We start from the raw sequence: 9,502 nt of genomic DNA, 5'->3' as shown, positions 1-9,502 counted from the left end.
GCTTTTGCCCGGAATGTCGATTTTCCTGCTCCTTGCATGCTGCCTGAACTGCTGTGCTTTTCCATCACCACTCTAATCCAATATTTAGTTTCCAGCATCTGCAGTCCTTGTTTTTACCTATCTTGCATATATCATCTAACTATTGAAACTGAACAATTTATTTTATGCATTTTACAGCCTAACAACAACAGAATTACAGGAACAACTGGATAATTATTTTTGGCTTCTCACACAGGACAGGGGATTCCTCACGATGAATGACTCCTGAGGTGCCATGAATCACGAATACTTGCACAACAAAATGCAGAAATATTTAAACTGTTTATTCCCCAAATGAACCTGCAAGAGTGGGAGAGCTACCTATACCTTAACCTGCAGCAACTAACATTTCAGGAAAACTGGATGGAAATCCCAGAATCAAGCCCCAAACCCCATTTTTATAAGGAGCTCTCAAGTGAGTCTGACTAAACAAAACATTTGAGACAAACTGTCTAATCAATCAGTGTAAAATTGTTGATTTAAAAATTGGAACAAATACCAAAGATATACATAAGAAAAAAAAATCAGGAAAAAAATATTTTCAACCAGCAATAGAATTATTTCCAAAATTTGCACCCACATTATGAAATAGTACAATGACAGCAGTCAGTTTTTCTATAATTAGAGACAATATGAGAGCAATATATGTGCAGGTAAGTTTATGGTCTAGATTTGATTACAGATTTAAACGTGCCTATGGCAAAGGGTTCTGGAGTATCAGAGTGGTCTGGGTTTGGCACTGTTCCTGTCAAAGGAACACGTCGCACAAACACACCTCCAGAATTGGTCACCTGTTTCTTCTTTCCTTTTCTTTTCCCTTTAACAGGCTCTTCCAAAGTTTCTTCCACAGAGCCATCAGATGTCTTCAGTTTTTCCAGACACTGATTTAGGTGGCCTATCTCGGCTCGACAATCATCCAGCTGGCACTCCAGCTTCTCCCGTCGTAGACGTTCATACTCCAGTTGAGCCTGCAACTCCCTTTCTGCTTCTTTCTCTTCCTTCTGCCGGAGGTGGTCTTCCTCCTGCATGCCTCCAAGTTGTCTGTAGTTGCTTTTTGCAATTTCTAATAACCGTTCAAATTTTTCAATCTTTTCATAAGCCCTCATCCTTGCTTCCTTCTTCTGAGCCCCACTCAGGTTAATGTTATCCTGCTTATCTGTACTTGATTCTATAACATGTTGGTGAAAGAAGTTGAGATTGTCTTTACTCAGTTCTTCATCAGAATCATCATCTATGCCTCCACCCAGAAGATTAACTGCTGCCAACTGGGAAAATCTCTTAGCCACATCCTTTGGTGTCTCTCCAGCATCATTTCTGATGTGATGGTCTGCTCCCATTTCTATAAGCCATTGCAGGCAACCAATGTGTCCTTGCCCAGCAGCTTTATGCATGGGGGTGGAACCCTTATCATCTCTTTCATTGATGTTAATTACTCCAGATTCGACTAGCTGTCTCAGAGTCTCATGATCTCCTTTGAATGCACTTATATGAGCTGGAAATGCGAGATTTTCTTGATCAACTGGATGATCCCGTTCACGTTCCACAGCTAAAATGTACTGCACTATGTTGTCCTTGTAGAATCTCTTTGCAAGATCATTTGGGGTTTCACCTTGATCATTCCTAGCCCCCAGTATCTCGGTCATGCTGTCTCCATGGCAGACAAGAAACTTAAAGCAATGCAAGCGTCCTTCCATAAGCTACAAGATGAACTGGTAAATTGCCATCACGGTCCACCTCACTCACATCCGCTCGCCATCTGACGAGAAGCTGCAAGCAGCCCAGCCTGCCATGAAAAGCTGCATAATGGACACTCCTCCAACCAGTTTTGTCTGTTGAATTTGTGTCCACCCCACTGCGAAGAATAGTCTGAAGTGTGTAGGAATGTCCATGGGCAGCAGCCAAATGCAGTGGAGTACAGCCTCTATCATCCTTTGCTGTTAAATTGACACCATTTGTTACCAGGGCCTGCATACAGGCATCGTGACCCCTGATGGCTGCGATATGTGCTGCTGTCCAGCCCCTGGATGTTACATCTGTCAGATCCGCACCATGCCAAAGCAACCAGTGCAGACACTCTAAACTGTCTGAGTGCACCGCCCATTGCAATGGAATGAATTTGTGAATGGGATCAACTTCATTAATGCTGGCTCCATTTTTTACCATCAGCTCGAGCTCCTTCACATCACCAGCTTTCACTGCATCATGAATACTGGCAAAAGACTTCTTCTTTGTAGCTAGGGCGGTTGCAGAGACCGCACGCATAGCTGCAGCTTGCTCCTAGATAGAGGGGGACAGACAGAGACGGGGACAAGAGAGAGGGGGAAGAGAGAGGGGGGAAACAGAGAGGGGTGCAGAGAGAGTGGGGTGGGCAGAGAGATGGGGACAGAGGGAGAGGGAGAGGGAGGGACAGAGTGAGAAGGTGACAGAGAGAGTGGGGACAGAGAGGAGGGTGACAGAGCAGGTGGTACAGAGAGGGGGGACAGGGAGAGAGGGGGGACAGTGATAGGGGGACAGAGAGAAGGGGTGGACAGAGAGATGAGGATAGAGGGAGAGGAGGGTACAAAGAGAGGAGTGGACAGAGAGAATGGGGACAGAGAGGAGGGTGACAGAGAGAGAGAGAGGGGGGACAAAGAGAGGGGTGACGGGGAGAAAGGGGGACAGAGAGAGGGGTCAGAGAAAGAGGGTTAGAGAGAGGGGAGACAGGGAGAGTGGAGACAGGGTGAGGGGGATAGGGAGAGGGGGTCAGTGAGAGGGGGACAGTGAGGGGGCACAGAGAGAGGGGGGACAGAGAGAGGGGGCACAGAGAGAGGGGACAGAGAGAAGAGGGACAGAGAGGGGCAGTCAGAGAGAGAGGGGGGAACAAAGAGAGAGGGGGAAGAGAGAGAGGGGAAACCGAGAGGGGGTGCAGAGAGAGTGGGGTGGACAGAGAGCGTAGGGACAGAGAGGAGGGTGACACAGCAGGTGGTACAGAGAGGGGGGACAGAGAGAGAGGGGGGACAGTGATAGGGGGACAGAGAGAGAGTGGGGACAGAGAGAGGGGTGGACAGAGAGAATGGGGACAGAGAGGAAGGTGACAGAGAGAGGGACAGAGAGAGGGGGGACAGAGAGAGAGTGGGGACAGAGAGAGGGGAGAAAGAGAGAGAGGGGGACGGAGAGAGGTGGGTGGACAGGGAGATGGGGACAGAGAGAGGGTGGAAAGAAACAGGGGGGAAAGTGAGAGGGGGACAGAGGGGGTGGACAGGGAGAGTGGGGATAGAGAAAGAGGTGGACAGAGAGAGGGGACAGAGAGAAGGGTGACAGAGCAGGTGGTACAGAGAGGGGGGACAGAGAGAGAGGGGGGACAGTGATAGGGGGACAGAGAGAGAGTGGGGACAGAGAGAGGGGTGGACAGAGAGAATGGGGACAGAGAAGAAGGTGACAGAGAGAGTGACAGAGAGAGGGGGGGCAGAGAGAGAGTGGGGACAGAGAGAGGGGAGAAAGAGAGAGAGGGGGACGGAGAGAGGTGGGTGGACAGGGAGATGGGGACAGAGAGAGGGTGGAAAGAAACAGAGGGGAAAGTGAGAGGGGGACAGAGGGGGTGGACAGGGAGAGTGGGGATAGAGAAAGAGGTGGACAGAGAGAGGGGACAGAGAGAAGGGGGACAGAGAGGGGCGATCAGAGAGAGAGGGGGGAACAAAGATAGACGGGGACAGACAGAGACGGGGACAAGAGAGAGGGGGAAGAGAGAGGGGGGAAACCGAGAGGGGTGCAGAGAGAGTGGGGTGGGCAGAGAGATGGGGACAGAGGGAGAGGGAGAGACAGAGTGAGAAGGTGACAGAGAGTGGGGACAGAGAGGAGGGTGACAGAGCAGGTGGTACAGAGAGGGGGGACAGGGAGAGAGGGGGGTCAGTGATAGGGGACAGAGAGAAGAGTTGGACAGAGAGATGAGGATAGAGGGAGAGGAGGGTACAAAGAGAGGGGTGGACAGAGAGAATGGGTACAGAGAGGAGGGTGACAGAGAGAGAGAGAGACAGAGAGAGGGGGACAAAGAGAGGGGTGACGGGGAGAAAGGGGGACAGAGAGAGGGGTCAGAGAGAGAGGGTTAGAGAGAGGGGAGACAGGGAGAGTGGAGATAGGGTGAGGGGGACAGGGAGAGGGGGTCAGTGAGAGGGGGACAGTGAGAGGGGACACAGAGAGAGGGGGGACAGAGCGAGGGGGCACAGAGAGAGGGGGGACAAAGAGGGGGGCAGAGAGGGTGGAGAGAGAGGAGGGGACAGAACAGTTCATCCACTTCACCAACACCTACCACCCCGACCTCAAATTCACCTGGACAGTCTCAGATTCCTCCCTCCCCGTCCTCGATCTTTCTATTTCTATCTCAGGCGACCGAATCAACACAGACATCTACTACAAACCGACTGACTCCCACAGCTACCTAGACTACACCTCCTCCCACCCTGCCCCCTGTAAAAACGCCATCCCATTCTCCCAATTCCTTCGACTCCGCCGCATCTGCTCCCAGGAGGACCAGTTCCAAAACCGGACATCCCAGATGGCCTCCTTCTTCAAGGACCGCAATTTCCCCCCCGACGTGGTCGACGATGCCCTCCACCGCATCTCTTCCACTTCCCGCTCCTCCGCCCTTGAGCCCCGCCCCTCTAACCGCCACCAGGACAGAACCCCACTGGTCCTCACCTACCACCCCACCAACCTCCATGTACAGCGTATCATCCGCCGTCATTTCCGCTACCTCCAAACGGACCCCACCACCAAGGATATATTTCCGTCCCCTCCCCTATCAGCATTCCGTAAAGACCACTCCCTCCGTGACTCCCTCGTCAGATCCACACCCCCACCAACCCAGCCTCCATTCCCGGCACCTTCCCCTGCAACCGCAGGAGGTGCAAGACACCTCCCCCCTCACCTCTCCCCTCACCTCCCTCCAAGGCCCCAATGGAAACTTCCATACCCGCCACAGATTCACCTGCACCTCCACACACATCATCTATTGCATCCTCTGCACCCGATGTGGCCTCCTCTATATTGGGGGGACAGGCCGCCTACTTGCGGATCGTTTCAGAGAACACCTCTGGGACACCCGGACCAACCAACCCAACCACCCTGTAGCTCAACATTTCAATTCCCCCTCCCACTCCACCAAGGATATGCAGGTCTTTGGACTCCTCCATCGTCAGACCACAGCGAAACGACGGTTGGAGGAAGAACGCCTCATCTTCCGGCTAGGAACCCTCCAACCACAAGGGATGACCTCGGATTTCACCAGTTTCCTCATTTCCCCTCCCCCCAGCCTGTCTCAGTCAAATCCATCAAATTCAGCACCGCCTTCCTAACCTGCAATCTTCTTCCCGACCTCTCCGCCCCCACCCCAGTCTGACCTATCACCCTCACCTTGACCTCTTTCCACCTATCACATTTTCGACGCCCCTCCCCCAAGTCCCTCCTCCCTACCTTTTATCTTAGCCTGCTGGACCAACTTTCCTCATTCCTGAAGAAGGGCTAATGCCCGAAACGTCGATTCTCCTGTTCCCTAGATGCTGCCTGACCTGCTGCGCTTTTCCAGCAACACATTTCCATCTCTGATCTCCAGCATCTGCAGACCTCACTTTCTCCACAGAGAGGAGGTGGACAGAGTGGGGGTACAGAGAGAGGGGAATGGAGAGAGAGGGGGGACAGATAGAGGGGAACGGGGAGGGGGGACAGAGAGAGGTGAATGGAGCGAGAGGGGTACAGAGAGAGGGGGGACAGAGAGAGGGGAACGGAGAGGGGGGCAGAGAGAGGGGAACTGGGAGGGGGGAATTGAGAGAGGGGGGATAGAGAGACGGGGAATAGAGTGACGGGGACAGAGAGAGGGGAACGGAGAGAGAGGGGGACAGAGAGAGGGGAACGGAGAGGGGGGCAGAGAGAGGGGAACGGGGAGGGGGGCATTGAGAGAGGGGGGATAGAGAGAGGGGGGAATAGAGAGACCCGGACAGAGAGAGGGGAACGGAGAGAGAGGGGGACAGAGAGACGGAAACGGAGAGAGAGGGGGACAGAGAGAGGGGAACGGAGAGAGGGGGAAGAGAGAGAGGGTGACAGAGAGGAGGGTGACAGAGAGAGGAGGACAGAGAGAGGGCAACGGAGAGAGAGGGGGCATTGAGAGAGTGGGACAGAGAGATGGAGGGACAGAGAGAGGGGGGAGAGTGTGGGGAACAGAGAGCGGGGCGGTCAGAGAGAGAGAGGGGACAGAGAGAGTGGGGGAGAGAGAGAGGAAAGAGATGGGGAGAGAGGAGGAGTAAAAAGAGGGAGAAGAGAGAGAGGGTGGACCGAGAGGGAGACAGTGAGTGGGGGGACAGAGAGAGGGGGCTGATAGAGAGGGACAGAGAGAGAGGGGTGGACAGAGAGATGGGGACAGAGGGAGAGGAGGGTTCAGAGAGGAGGGGTCAGAGAGAGGTGGACGGAGAGAGGGGAACGGAGAGAGAGAGGAGGAAAGAGAGAGGAGGACAGAGAGAAGGGAAAAGAGAGAGAGGAGGGACAGAGAGAGGGGGGACAGAGAGGGTGGACAGAGAGTGGGGGCACAGCGAGAGGGGGGGCAGAGAGAGGGGAACGGACAGAGAGGGGAGACAGAGAGGGGGAGACAGAGAGAGGGGGACAGAGAGAGGGAAACGGACAGAGAGGGAGGACAGAGAGGGTGGACAGAGAGAGGGGGCACAGAGAGAGGGGTGACAGAGAGACAGGAGGGGCAGAGAGCGCAGGGACAGTGCGAGGGGGACAGAGTTAGGGGACAGTGAGAATGAGGCACCGAGAGGGAGATGGGGACAGAGAGGGGGGTCAAGAGAGGTAGGAGAGAGATGGGGGAGAGAGAGAGAGGGGGAGGGGTCAGACAGACGGTGGAGAGAGGGGGGGAGAGAGGAGAGGAGAGAGAGGCGGGGGGAGAGAGGTGGGGAGAGAGAGAGGATGGGAGAGAGAGGGGAGAGCGAGGGGAGAGAGAGGGGAGAGAGAGGGGAGAGAGAGAGGGGGAGAGAGAGGGGAGAGAAAGGGGAAGAGAGAGTGGGGGGGGGAGTGGGGTGGAGACAGAGGGGGGAGACGGAGGGGGAGAGAGAGAGGAGGGAAGAGGGAGAACTGTAGAGAGAGGAGAGAAGTGAGAGGAGTGAAGAGAGAGGGGAGAGGGGGGAGAGAGAGGGGAGAGAGGAGGGGAGAGAGAGGAGGGAAGAGAGTGGGGAGAGCCGGGGAGATGGGAGGGAGAGACGGGGGAGGGAGAGATGGGGAGAGTGAGAGAGTGAGTGAGGGAGGGATTGAGAGAGGGAAGGGGTGAGAGAGTGGAGAGAGTTCGGTGAGAGAGTTGGAGGAGAGAGTTAGTGAAGAGAGTGAGGGGCAGAGAGAGAAGGAGTGAGGGGGAAAGGGAGGGGGAGGAGGAGAGATGGGATAGAGAGAGGCATGGAGATAGAGGTCAGAGAGAGAAGGGGAAGAGAGAGAGGGGGTAGAGTGCTAGTGGGATGGCGGGGGAGACGGAGGGGAGAGGGAGAGTGAGGAGGAGAGGGGGAGAGAGAGAGGGGGAGAGAGTGAGCTGGACAGAGTGAGGGGAAGAGAGAGAGGGGGAGAGAGAGAGAGCGGCAGGGAGAGCGGGCAGGGAGAGGGGAGCAGAGAGAGGGGGAAGAGGGAGGGGGCAGAGGCAGGGATCGAGGGAGGTGGTCGAGAGAGGGAGGGAGAGAGAGAGGGGGGAGAGAGGGAGGAGAGGGGGTGAGAGAGAGGGGAGAGAGGGCGGGGAGAGAGAGAGAGGGGAGAAAGTGGGGGAGAGAGGGTGAGACAGGGGGAGGGGGAGAAGGGGAGAGAGAGGGCTTGAGAGAGGGGGATAGAGAGGGGTAGAGAGAGGCAAGAGAGAAGGAGTTAGAGAGTGGGGTGAGAGAGAGGGACGAGAGTGGAGACGATGGGGGGCGAGAGAGGGGGCGAGAGAGGGGGCGAGAGAGGGGGCAAGAGAGGGGGCGAGAGAGCGGGCGAGAGAGTGGTGAGAGTGGGGGCAAGAGTGGGGGGGGCATAAGAGGGGGCGAGGGTGGGGGCGAAAGAGGGGGCGAGTGAGAAGGGGCGAGACAGGAGGGCGAGACAGGGGGCAAGAGATGGGTGAGAGATAGTGTGCGAGAAGGAGTTAGAGAGTGGGGTGAGAAAGAGGGACGAGATTGGAGGCGATGGGGGGCGAGAGTAGGGGCGAGAGAGGGGGCGAGAGAGTGGTGATAGTGGGGGCAAGAGTGGGGGGGCGAGGGAGAGGGGGAGGGAGGGGAGAGAGAGGGAGGGGGATAGAGGGGATCGGGGGAGTGTTGGGAAAAGAGGGGGGAGAGAGGGGAGAGACGGGGGAGAGAGAGGCGGGAGAGAGGGGAGGGGGAGAGAGAGTGGGGAGAGAGAGAGATGAGAGAAAAGGGCAAGGGAGCTGGGGAGAGAGAGGGTGAGAGAGGGGAGAGAATGAGAGGAGAGAGACGGGGTGAGAGAGAGAGGCGAGAGAGAGGCGAGCGAGCTGGGGAGAGGGTGAGAGAGGGGAGAGAGTGAGAGGAGAGAGATGGGGTGAGAGAGAGGCGAGTGAGGTCGGGAGAGGGGGGGTTAGAGGGGGGAGAGAGAGTGGGGAGAGAGATGGGGAAAGAGAGGGGGAGAGTGAGGGGGAGAGAGTGGGGATAGACAGTGGGGGGAGAGAGGGGTGGGAGAGAGGGGGAGAGAGATGGGGAAGAGAGAGGGGAGAGGGGGGAGAGAGAGGGGTTGAAAGAAAGTGGGGGGAGAGAGTGGTGGGGAGAGAATGGGGGAAATAGTGGGGAAGGGGGAGTGGGTGGGTAGAGTGGGGGTGAGAGTGCGTTGGGAGAGAGGAGAGAGAAACTGGGGTAAGCGAGTGGGGTAAGAGAGCAGGGTAAGAGTGCGGGGAGAGAGAGGGGGAGAGAGAGAGGGGAGGGAGAGGGGGAGGGAGTGAGAAAAAAGAGAGTGGGGCGAGAAAGAGGGGAGATGGAGAGAGGGGAGAGAGAGAGAGGGGTGGAAAGAGAGAGTAGAGAAACAGTGGGAAAGAGCGAGGGCGAGAGAGACAGAGGGGGTAGAGAGAGTGGAAGATAGAGAGAGGAGAGAGAGAGGGGGAGAGAGAGAGCTTGGAGAGGGGGAGGTGGGGGAGAGAGGGGGAGAGAGATGGTGTGAGAGAGGGGGTGAGAGAGAGGGTGAGAGAGGGGAGAGGGGAGAGAGAGGAGAGAGAGGGGTGAGAGAGGGGGAGATGAGTGGGGGGCGAGAGTGGGGGCGAGAGAGGGGGCGAGAGAGGAGATGAGAGAGGGGGCGAGAGGGGGGGCGAGAGAGGAGGGGAGAGACAGGAGGGCGAGACAGGGGGCGAGAGATTGGAGAGAGAGGGAGCGAGAGAGAGGCGGGAGAGAGGGGGTAAAGAGAGAGAGTTGGGGAAAGAGGGGGAGAGAGAGGGGGAGAGAGGGGGAGAGAGGGGGAGACAGAGGGGGAGACAGAGGGGGAGAAGGAG

The 9,502-nt window shown here is 56.3% G+C and overlaps 1 pseudogene; it reads right to left on the bottom strand.

Moving 5' to 3' along the window:
- Window positions 1–614: 614 nt before the first annotated feature.
- Window positions 615–2,301, bottom strand: LOC148137954 (ankyrin repeat domain-containing protein 42 pseudogene; annotated as a pseudogene).
- Window positions 2,302–9,502: the final 7,201 nt, after the last annotated feature.

This window comes from Chiloscyllium plagiosum, unplaced genomic scaffold, assembly GCF_037043375.1.
Source record: "Chiloscyllium plagiosum isolate Xiang-an unplaced genomic scaffold, Cpla_swu_hap1 HiC_scaffold_42, whole genome shotgun sequence".
NCBI lineage: Eukaryota > Metazoa > Chordata > Chondrichthyes > Orectolobiformes > Hemiscylliidae > Chiloscyllium > Chiloscyllium plagiosum.
The sequence above is the reverse complement of the archived record's forward strand: the minus strand, read 5'-3'. Positions and strand labels throughout refer to the sequence as shown.